Genomic DNA, 11,533 nt, shown 5'->3' with positions numbered 1-11,533 from the left:
GGCTGCATAAGAAAATCAACAACTTATGTAAGAGGATAAAAAAAAGGGTGGCAGAGTAAGTGGATGCTGCATGGACATGCTCCCAGGAACAAACTGGTATTACAACTAAAATACAGAAAAACTTTCTAAATAATCAACAGAAACTTGCAGGAGAGAACTCTGACATCCAAAGACCAAAAGTGGAGACTGTATAGAGCAGTTGTTCTCAACCTTCCTAATGCCGTGACCCTTTAATACAGTTCCTCATGTTGTGGTGACCCCCAACCATAAAATTATTTTCATTGCTACTTCATAACTGTAATTTTGCTACTGTTATGAATCTTAATGTAAATATCTGATATGCTATATGTGTTTTCTGATGGTTGCGACCCAGAACCACTGGTATAGAGACTGGTGGGAGGAGTGGAGTTGGGAAAGGGCTGGCCAGGTGCCCACAGAGAGCAACTGAAGTCCTGGAGAGATATCTGAGCTGTGGGGGGTAGCCACTGAGAACTCTGGGATCTAATCGCCAAGCTAGGCCCCCAGCAGACAGCATCAAAACAGGAGGGTACCCACATAACATCTGACTGTGAAAAGCAGCAGGCTGCTGTCTGCCAGAGAGTAACAGCTGAAATCTTAGGCACCCTCTTAAAGGGCCAATGCACAAAATTCCCTGTGGAGCCACCCACCTTGTGCTCCAGCAAAGGGAGAGTGAAGTGGACTGGAGCTATGAGAGTAGAAGCCAGTACTGGGAGACTCAGGGGATAGAGCTCAGACGGCAGACACCCAAAGTATCCTGGGCTGAGTAATTCCCTCACACAGCAGAGGACATCTTTCCCACATAGACATTTGCCTTGCCTGAGGGAAGACAGTTGGCACACCCTATCGGAAAACACCTTGCCCTGAGGCTACTTAAGAGACTAAAATAACAATTGGCCTCCAGGCACAAGAAACTGTCCCAGCCTATTGAAAGAAACTCTTGCCACATCTGAGGACAATTGCCTGGGGGGTAATTCAAGTTGGAATCCTATCAGTCTGTAGGCAGAGGCAGTCTCTTGAGGCTTTGAGTCTTTGCCTGATCTAATTAGTCATAAACAGCCTTTAACACTGTCCTGCACTAGAAATTGAGAGGTATTGAGCATCTACATAATATGTAGTCACAAACCCAAACAGAAAGCCAAAATGAGGAGACAAAGAAACAACCCCCAAATGAAAGAACTAGAGAATTCTCCAGAAGAGATAAATGGAGCAGAGATAAGAAATTTATCTGACACAGAGTTCAGAGTAACAATGGTAAAAATGCTCAACAGCATGAAAAGGGATATAGTAACTATGAAAAAGAACAGTCTGAGATAAAGAATGACAACACAAATAAAGAACACATTGGAAGGAATACACAGCAGATTAGGGGAAGCTGAGGATGAAATCATTGAATTCGAAAACAGAGTTGAAAATATCACTCAATTAGAAAACTAAAAAGAAAAAAAGCAATTTAAAAACAGGAGGACAGCTTAATCCTTTGTACACCATAAGCGTCTCATAGATGCGAGTGGCAGACCTTCCCCACACGCCATGCACATCTATAGCCACACAAAAAAATAGCAATATTACACTCGGTGATTTCCAGTTACAGGTAATCAGGCAATTAATTCAAAAATGTATATTAGCACGATGTGAGAAAACATTATGCCGCTGACTTGCCATCCAGATTATATGAACGACATTTTGGGGGGGAATATCTGCTGAATGGGGGAAAAATCTACGTGGAAAAAGTGTCTGGTATGCTCTTCTACTAGTATTGGTAGAAACTAGTGAAAAGAAACCAAATACTTTTGTAAACAATGTAATGTTCCATTATGTGTTGTACTGTGTTTCCAACTTTATCATAAACTGAGGTGATTTTAATAATAACTAAGTGTAAATACTTTTTTCAACTGTGTATGTACTACATAAAAATCATTAAAAATGTTCTTTGGAAGAATTTTTTTAAAAAATGTTTTCTCTAAGTTGCAGCCCTGACCAACTTTAAAATCATTTTTCATGAGAATTTTCAACTGAAAATATTCAAGAACACATGAATTGTAATATATTTATTATTATATTCATTGCAAATTGATTTTTTAATTAAATTCAAAATATAATGACATGTGGGGATGGTTTCTGTTTTGGACATGTGGCCGTTAACTGGTTAAGAGAGTTGTGGGACAACGTGAAATCCTAATATATAAAAATCCAGGATCCATAATGTTCCAAACGACCAAAGGCTCGACCAACTGGAAGTCAGTCCTGCAGTCAGTGCTGGGTTAGTGCCGGCAACCCAGCACTAACTGCCGCTGCTGCGGGGGTGGCGACCAGCACTGACTGCCGAAGGGGCTGCGGATCAGGCCTGGAGAGAGAACCAGGGTCTGATCCGTAGCCTCTGTGGCAGCTGTTGATCAGTCCTTGCCTCTTTCTTTCTCTCCAGGCCTGGCCAACAGCCATGCCTCTCTTTCTCTCCGGGCCTCTGCAGGGGCTGCTGATCAGCCCTGCCTCTCTGATCAGGCCTAGAGATAGGCCCGGAGACGATGAGTGGCAAAAAAACTGACCAATCAGAACCAAATCTGGGTAACTGCGAGGAGCCAATGACTGCATAGGAGGCAGAGCTTTTGATGCTGACTGGCATAGAAACTGACCAATCAGAACCTACTCGGGGTGTACTGCGAATGCAGAACCTAAGGTGGGGGCTGTGGGAGGGTTTTAAGGGCAACAGTTGTTTGGTATACGGTGTAAGAAAGCGATTCAATTTTTTAATTACTGGTTTGGCAGTATAGTGCATATGGCTGGCTATCAGTCCAGATATAGGGATTATGTATTTTTGTCTTCCAAGAGCATCTCCTCCTGCTGAAAAGGCATTTACCCCCCATTTAAGCAATCCTATCCTATATAATTTATCTATACTAATAAAAGGATAATATGCTAATTAGACCGGGTCAACCGGCCATGTTCCAGATACCCGACTTCCTTCTGGACAAAGCCATGGTGGTGGGGGCTGAGGCAGAGGCAGTTAGGGGTGATCAGGCTGGCAGGGGAGGGTAGTTGGGGGCGAGATCAGGAGAGCAGGGGAGGACAGTTGGGGGCAACCAGGCTGGCAGGGGAGGGCAGCTGGGGGTGAGATCAGGCCGGCAGGGGAGGGATGTTGGGGCAAGTTCAGGACAGTAGAGAGGGCCATTGGGGACGAGATTGGGTCAGCAAGGGAGGGAAGTTCGGGGCAAGATGAGGCTGGCAGAAAAGGGAAGTTAGGGGCAATCAGGCAGGCAGAGGAGGGAAGTTGGGGGCAAGATCAGACTGACAGGGGAGGAAAGTTGAGGGTGAGATCAGGCCAGAGGGGAGGACAGTTGGGGCAAGATCAGGCCGGCAGGGGAGGGCAGTTGGGGGCAAGATCAGGCCAGCAGGAGAGGGCCATTTGGAGCAAGATCAGGCCAGCAGGGGAGAGCAGTTGGGGGAGAGGTCAGGCTAGTAGGGAAGTACCATTGGGGGTGAGATCAGGCCAGCAGGGGAGAGCAGTTGGGGTGATCAGGCAGGCAGAGGCAGTTGGGAGTGAGATCAGGCTGGCAGGGGAGAGCAGTTGGGGGGCAAGATCAGGCCGGCAGGGGAGGGCAGTTAGGGGTAATCAGGCAGGCAGGCAGAGAGGTTAGGGGTGATCAGTCAGGCAGGCAGAGGGGGTAGGAGCAATCGGGCAGGCAGGCAGAGGCAGTTGGGGGCAATGAGGCAGGCAGGAAGGTGAGCAGTTAGGAGCCAGCAGTCCCAGATTGCGAGAGGGATGTCCGACCATCAGCAGTTGGACATTTTCCAAGGGGTCCCTGATTAAAGAGGGTGCAGGCTGGGCTGAGTGAACCCCCCATGCACGAATTTCATGGACCGGGCCACTAGTGTAACAATATTAGAATAGTAGGTGTGCCAGAAGAAGCAGAAAGGGAGAAAGGCACAGAGAAGATGTTTGAAGAAATAATGGCAGAAAACTTCCCTAACTTGGTAAAGGAAAAAGTCACACAAGTTCAGGAGGCACAGAGAACCCCAAGCAAAAAGAATCCAAACAGGCCCATGCTCAGACACATCATAATTAAAATGCCAAAAATTAAGGATAAAGAATGAATCTTAAATGCAGCAGTAGAAAATAAAACTGTTTCCTACAAAGGAATTCCCATAAGGCTGATACCTGATTTCTCATCAGAAACTCTACAGGCCAGAAGGGCGTGGCATAAAGTACTCAAGGTAATGGAAAGCAAGGATCTGAGACCAAGATTACTATATCCAACAAGGCTATCATTCAAAACAGACAGTCAAATAAAAAGCTTCCCAGATAAAAAGAGGCTAAAGGAGTACATCACCACCAAGCCAGCATTACAAGAAATGCTAAAAGAATTGCTGTAATAATAAGAAGAAACAGAGAAACCTAGCCATACAGAATTAAAATGACAATAAATAAGTACCTATCAATAATAACCCTAAATGTAAATGGAATAAATACTAAAATAAAAAGGTGTAGGGTAGCTGAATGGATTCAAAAACATGACCCAACTATATGCTGTCTACAAGAGACCCACCTCAAAACAAAAGACACACACAAGATGAGAGTGAAGGTATGGGGAAAAATTTTCCATGCAAATGAAAAAGAAAAAAAAAGCTGGAATAGCAATATCATATCCAACAAAATAGACTTTAAAAGAAAGGCCATCACAAGAGACAACAAAGGTGACTACATAATACTAAAGGAATCAATCCAACAAGAGGATATAACCCTGGTAAACATCTATGTACCCAACATAGGAGCACCTAAATATATTAAAAAAAAACTTCTAGAGGACTTTAATGGAGAGATCAACAACAATACAGTCATAGTAGGAGACTTCAACACCCCTCTGACTTCACTGGATAGATCTTCCAGACAAAAACTTAACAATGAAACAGAGACTCTAAAGGACACACTGGGTCAGACTTAATTGACATTTATAGAACATTTCATCCCAACACAGCAAAATATACATTCTTCTCAAGTGCACATGGATCATTAACAAAGATAGACCACATGTTAGGACACAAAACAAGTCTCTACAAGTTTAAAAATATTGAAATCATATCAAGCATCTTCTCAGATCACAGTGGAATGAAATTAGAAATCAACTACAGTAAAAACACCCCAAATCATTCAAATACATGGAGGCTAAATAGCATATTACTAAACAATGAATGTGTTACCAATGAGATCAAGAAAAAAAAATCAAAAACTTCATGGAAACAAATGAAAATGAACACACAACAATGCAAAATCTCTGGGACACAGCAAAAGCAGTCCTGAGAGGGAAGTTCATAGCAGTATAGGCATACCTAAAAGACAAAAATCAGCAATAAACTATTTAACCCTACAACTTAAAGAATTAGAAAGAGAACAACAAGAAAAGCCCAGAGTAAGTAGAAGGAAGGAAATAATAAAGATTAGAGCAGAAATAAATAACATAGAGACTAAAAATACAATACAAAAAATCAATGAAAACAAGAGCTAGTTCTTGGAAAGAATAAACAAAATTGATGAACCATTAGCCAGACTCATCAAGAAACAAAGAGAGAGGACCCAAATAAATAAAAACAGAAACAAAAGTGGAGGAGTAACCACTGACACCACAGAAATACAAAGCACTGTAAGAAAATACTACGAACAACTACATGCCAACAAGCTGTACAATGTGGATGAAATAGACAAATTCCTAGAAAAATATAATCTCCCAAAACTGAATCAGGAGGAATCAGAAACCCTGAATAGGCCAATAACAACTGATGAAATAAAAGCAGGAATCAAAAAACTCCCACCAAACAAAAGCCCAGGTCCGGACAGCTTCACAGGGGAGTTTTACCAAACATTCAAAGAACTAACACCTATACTCCTCAAATTATTTCAGAAAACTCCAAGAGGAAGAAACATTACCAAACTCTTTTTATGAGGCCAGAATTATCCTAATTCCAAAACCAGATAAAGACACTACAAAGAAAGAGAGTTAGAGGCCAATATCCCTGATGAACATAGATGCTAAAATCCTCAACAAAATATTAGCAAATGGCATCCAGCAATGTATTAAAAAGGTCATACACCATGATCAAGTGGGATTTATTCCAGGGATGCCAGGCTGGTACAATATTCGCAAATCAATAAACATGATACATCACATACACATATTGAAGGACAAAAATCACATGATCACATCAATAGACTCAGAAAAAGCTTTCAGCATAATCCAACACCCATTTTGATAAAAATTCTCAGCAAGGTGGAAAGAGAGGGAGCATATCTCAACATGTTAAAGGCCATATATGACAAACCTACAGCCAACATCATACTCAATGGGCAAAATATAAAACTATTTCCCCAAAAAAGAGAAAAAGTCAGGGATGCCCAGTTTCACCATTCCTGTTCAGCATAGTACTGGAAGTTCTAGCCATAGTAATCAGACAAGAAAAAGAAATAAAAGGCATCCAAGTTGGAAAAGACTATCATTATTCGCAGATTACATGATATTGTACATAGAAAACCCCAAAGACTCCATAAAAACCTACTAGACTTAATAAATGAATTCGGCAATGTAGCAGGATACAAAATTGATACCCAGAAATCTATGCCTTTTTTACAGACTAATAATGAACTCACAGAAAGAGAAACTAAAAAAAAAAATCCCATTTACTATTGCACCAAAAAATTAAGATACCTAGGAATAAACTTAACTAAGGAGTAAAAGACCTGTACTCAGAAAACTATAGGACGTTGAAAAAAGAGATAGAGGAAGACATAAACAAATGGAAGAATATACCGTATTCAGAGACTGGTAGACTCAACATCATTAAAATGTCCATACTACCCAAAGCAATCTACAGATTCAATGCAATCCCCATTAAAATGCCAATGGCATACTTCAAAGACCTAGAACAAACTCTCCAAAAATTCATCTAGAATTAAAAAAGACCCCAAATAGCAGCAGCAATCCCGAGAAAGAAGAACAAGGTAGGAGGGATTTCAATACCAGATATCAATTATATTACAAAGCCACAGTTCTCAAAACTGTCTCATACTGGCACAAGAACAGACATATAAACCAATGGAACAGAACAGAGAACCCAGAAATCGACCCAAGCCATTATGCTCAATTAATATTTGACAAAGGAGGCAAGAGTATACAATGGAGTCAAGACGGTCTCTTCAATAAATGGTGTTGGGAAAATTGGACAGATTCATGCAAAAATATAAAACTAGACCACCAACTTACACCATACACAAAAATAAACTCAAAATGGATAAAGGACTTAAACATAAGGCGGGAAACCATAAATATCTTAGAAGAATCCATAGGCAGCAAAACATTAGACATATGTCGTAGCAATATCTTTACCAATACAGCTCCTAAGGCAATGGAAACTAAGGAGAAAATAAACAAATGGAGAAAATACATCAAAATAAAAAGCTTCTGCATAGCAAAAGAAACCATAAACAAAATAACAAGAAAGCCCACTGCATGGGAGAACATATTTGCCAATGTTATCTCCAATAAGGATTTAATCTCCAAACTTACTGGGACCTCATACAACTTAACAAAAGTAAGGTAAACAATCCAATCAAAAAGTGGGCAAAATACCTAAATAGACACATACAAAAGGCCAAGAGACATATGAAAATATGCACAAAGTCAGTAATCATCTGAGAGATGCAAATCAAAATGACAATGAGGTACTATCTCACAACTGTCAGAATGGCTATCATCAACAAACGACAAGTGCTTATGGGGATGTGAAGAAAAACGAACCTTCTTGCACTGCTGGTGGGAATGCAGACTGGTGCAACCAATGTGGAAAACAGTATCGAGTTTCCTCAAAAAATTAAAACAAGAACTCCCATTTGACTCAGTCATCCCACTTCTAGGAATATATCCCAAGAAATCAGAAAGGATATATGCACCCCTATGTTCATAGCAGCACAATTTACAATAGCTAAGATTTGGAAACAGCCTAAGTGCCCATCAGCAGATGAGTGGATTAAAAAACTGTGGTACATCTATGCAATGGAATACTATGATGCTTTAAAAAAGAAGGAATTCTTACCATTCACAACGGCATGGATGGACATGGAAGCATTATGCTAAGAGAAATAAGCCAATCCGAGAAAGACAAATATCACATGATCTCATTCATTTGTGGAATATAATGAACAACATAAACTGATAAACAAAAATAGATCCAGAGATAGAGAAGCATCCAACAGTCAAACCTCAGATGGAAGGCAAGGGAAGTGAGGTGGGGTAAGAGATCAACCAAAGGACTTGTATGCATGCATATAAGCATAACCAATGGTCACAGACACTAGGGGGATGAGGGCATGTGCTGGGGGAGGGAGTGGCCAGGAAGAGGTCAATGAGAGAAAAAGGAGACATATGTAATACTTTAAACAAACAAAAATAAATAAATAAAATAAAGTGGGCAAAGAGGGTCAAATATATGCTGATGAATAGAAACTATACTTTTGATGGTGAGTATGCTATAGTGTATACAGATATCAAATTATAATGTTGTACCTGAAAATTACATAATGTTATTAACCAATGTTATCTCAATAAAAGAAAAATATTTATCTAAAAAAAAAGTTTCATTCAGAAGAAACTTGATACCTGTGACAGGATCACTTTACATTTCTATTTAAATTTGTGTTAAATGTTGTTTAAATGAGTTATAATATACTATACTTTTATTTGCTTTGATTTCAACCTGGAAAATATGATATAAAATAAAAGTACATTTTTACATTAAAAAAATAATACTTAAGCACAATAATGAATAATAAACCACTGAAAAATAGGAGTTAATAAGTCCATACCAATAATAAATAAGCAGAGAAGAAGGGAAGGCTCATGCTTGTAGTAGAATATCCAGGTCAGTCTAATAAATGGAGAGTGAGTGCTAGAGTTGGAAAAAATCATCATAAGATTGATTTAGGGAAATAAATCATCAATGGATGCTAAATCTAGGGGTCATTTTTGATGAAGAGCATGTTATTTGCAGGCTCTTAAGAGTGTGTCCCACAGATTGCCTATTTGTTGCAAGAGGAAAAAAAGAAACAGTAATTATATATTGGAGAAACCAGACAACAGCTTAACTCAGTGATCAAATTTAACATTACCAATGAGAGACAGATGGGCATTGTGTGTCTCCAGATGCGATAGCCTAAGAAGGACAGAACATCACCTACACAGCATTCTAGCCAAGAATGTATAACATCAATCTAATCACATGGAAACATCAGATAAACATAAAATGAGGAATGTTCTATTTTTAAAAGGGGAAGTTGGGTGGGACTGTATTCTTCAAAAAGGGTACTGTCATAAAAAAGAAAACAAAGAAAGGCTATGGAAATGTTCCAAATTAAAAGAAGCTAGAGACATGACAAGCAAATGACCCTAGACTGAATACTTTACTGGAGGAGGAAAAATGTTTATAATGTTGATCGTATAAAGTCAACTGGAAAAATTGGAATATAGACAATATATTACAATAGATTATAAAAATATTGTATCAATGTAATTTTATAAATTTGTTAATTGTACTGTGGTTTCTCCAAGAAAATATACTCTAAAGTACTTGGGGATAAAGGACCATGATGGATGTAAGCAAATGCGATAAAGTCATGTGATACATGACTTTAGGTAAGACCTTATGTGTATTCTTTGTACTATTTTTTATTTTTGCAAATATGTATACTTGAAATTATTTCTAAATAAAATATTTTTAAAGTGATACTTTTGTATCTTGAGATCAATAGGGAATTCTTTCTTAGGCACTCAAGTCATCCCCTCTGCTCTTCAAAGAGCTTGGCACAGTTTTCATTTTAACTTTACCTGAAGCTTTATTAACTCCTAATATATGCAATTGAGATTCAGAATTGAAAAATAAAGTACATTCTTGGCAGGAGAGAGGTGGAGACCCAAACCAGGGGTGGGCAAACTTTTTGACTCGAGGGCCACAATGGGTTCTTAAACTGGACCGGAGGGCCGGAACAAAAGCATGGATGGAGTGTTTGTGTGAACTAATATAAATTCAAAGTAAACATCATTACATAAAAGGGTACGGTCTTTTTTTTTTTTCTTTTTTTTTTTTTTTTAGTTTTATTCATTTCAAATGGGCGGATCCGGCCCGCGGGCCGTAGTTTGCCCACGGCTGTGCCTAACCCTTAGGGTGACACTCTGTACCTGCCATATGTAAAGGTTTGAAGCACAGATATTTTCAGATCTAAGCTCAAGGAGACCTTTAACTGTACTTCCCCATAATTCTTTCACCACGACATAGGAAAATAGAGTTGAAAATCCTACTGACACAAAATCATTTAGGTAAATGTGGATATGGACCCTATCTCCTTGTCTACTGGCTTAAGATCAGCTCTTACATATCAGAATCCTTCCTATGCCAGAATGACAAAGGAGAGGGAAAGAAAAAAACTCAAAGCAGATTAATTAAAACAGGTCAAAACTTTTGGCAGGCTAGGACTTCACTATAGTGAATAGTAAGGAGAAAACAGATATGGGTATAGGGATCCCTATTAATACTGATAGAAAGAAGAAAATAATCATATAGGGAACCCCAAAATTCATAGAGAAAGGAGCCCTAAACCTTCAAATAGATGAGCTCAGACATCTGCAAGTGCCCAACCCTCGGAATGGCTTAAGTACATTGTAATAATGGGAGGTTCTCTGGAAAGCACCGGTGACCAAAGTGAATCCTCAGAACTTGAATGCAAAAATGGAAATGGGCTTTCTGGGAATCTGGAAAGCTAGATAGAGATGATACTGCTCAGAGATGCCTTTCTAATCCCACCCCCAATGCTGAATGAGGATGTGGCCTAGCAGATGTTGAATTCAGTTAGAGTATCAGGAGGGTCCTGGATATCTGCATGTACTTACTATTAGTTTATTTGTGTTTATTCTTTATAAACTAGTGGCCCAGTGCATGAAATTCATGCACGGGGGAGGGGGTGTTCTTCAGCCCGGCCTGCACCCTCTCCAGTCTGGGACCCCTCGAAGGATGTCCTACTGCTGGTTTACAGGGATCGGGCCTAAACCGGCAGTCAGACATCCCTCTTGCAATCCGGGACTGCTGGCTCCTAACCGCTCACCTGCTTGCCTGCCTGCCTGATTGCCCCTAACCACTCTGCCTGCCGGCCTGCTCGCCCCCATCTTCCCTCCCCACTGGCCTGCTCGCCCCCAACTGCCCCCCGCTGTCCTGATCACCTCCAACTGACCCACACTGATGGCCTGCTTGCCCCCAACTGGCCCCCCTGCTGGTCTGCTTCAACCGCCCCACCCCCCACCAGCCTGATCACCCACAACTGCCCTCCCCTCTTGGCCTCTAACCACCTCTACCTCGGCCCCGCCACCATGGCTTTGTCTAGAAGAACGTCCAGAAGGTCTCCCAGAAGGTCTCCCAGTCTAATTAGCATATTACCCTTTTATTAGTATACTAGGGGCCTGGTGCATGAAATTCATGCACTGGG

At 40.4% G+C, this 11,533-nt stretch overlaps 1 protein-coding gene across 1 annotated transcript in view; it reads right to left on the bottom strand.

Moving 5' to 3' along the window:
* The window catches only part of CCNB3 (cyclin B3), a 73,477-nt gene that overhangs the window by 50,500 nt on the left and 11,444 nt on the right, over positions 1–11,533 (bottom strand). The gene's annotated exons all lie outside the window — the stretch shown is intronic.

This window comes from Myotis lucifugus, unplaced genomic scaffold (genome assembly GCF_000147115.1).
Source record: "Myotis lucifugus unplaced genomic scaffold, Myoluc2.0 scaffold_196, whole genome shotgun sequence".
Lineage (NCBI taxonomy): Eukaryota > Metazoa > Chordata > Mammalia > Chiroptera > Vespertilionidae > Myotis > Myotis lucifugus.
The sequence above is the reverse complement of the archived record's forward strand: the minus strand, read 5'-3'. Positions and strand labels throughout refer to the sequence as shown.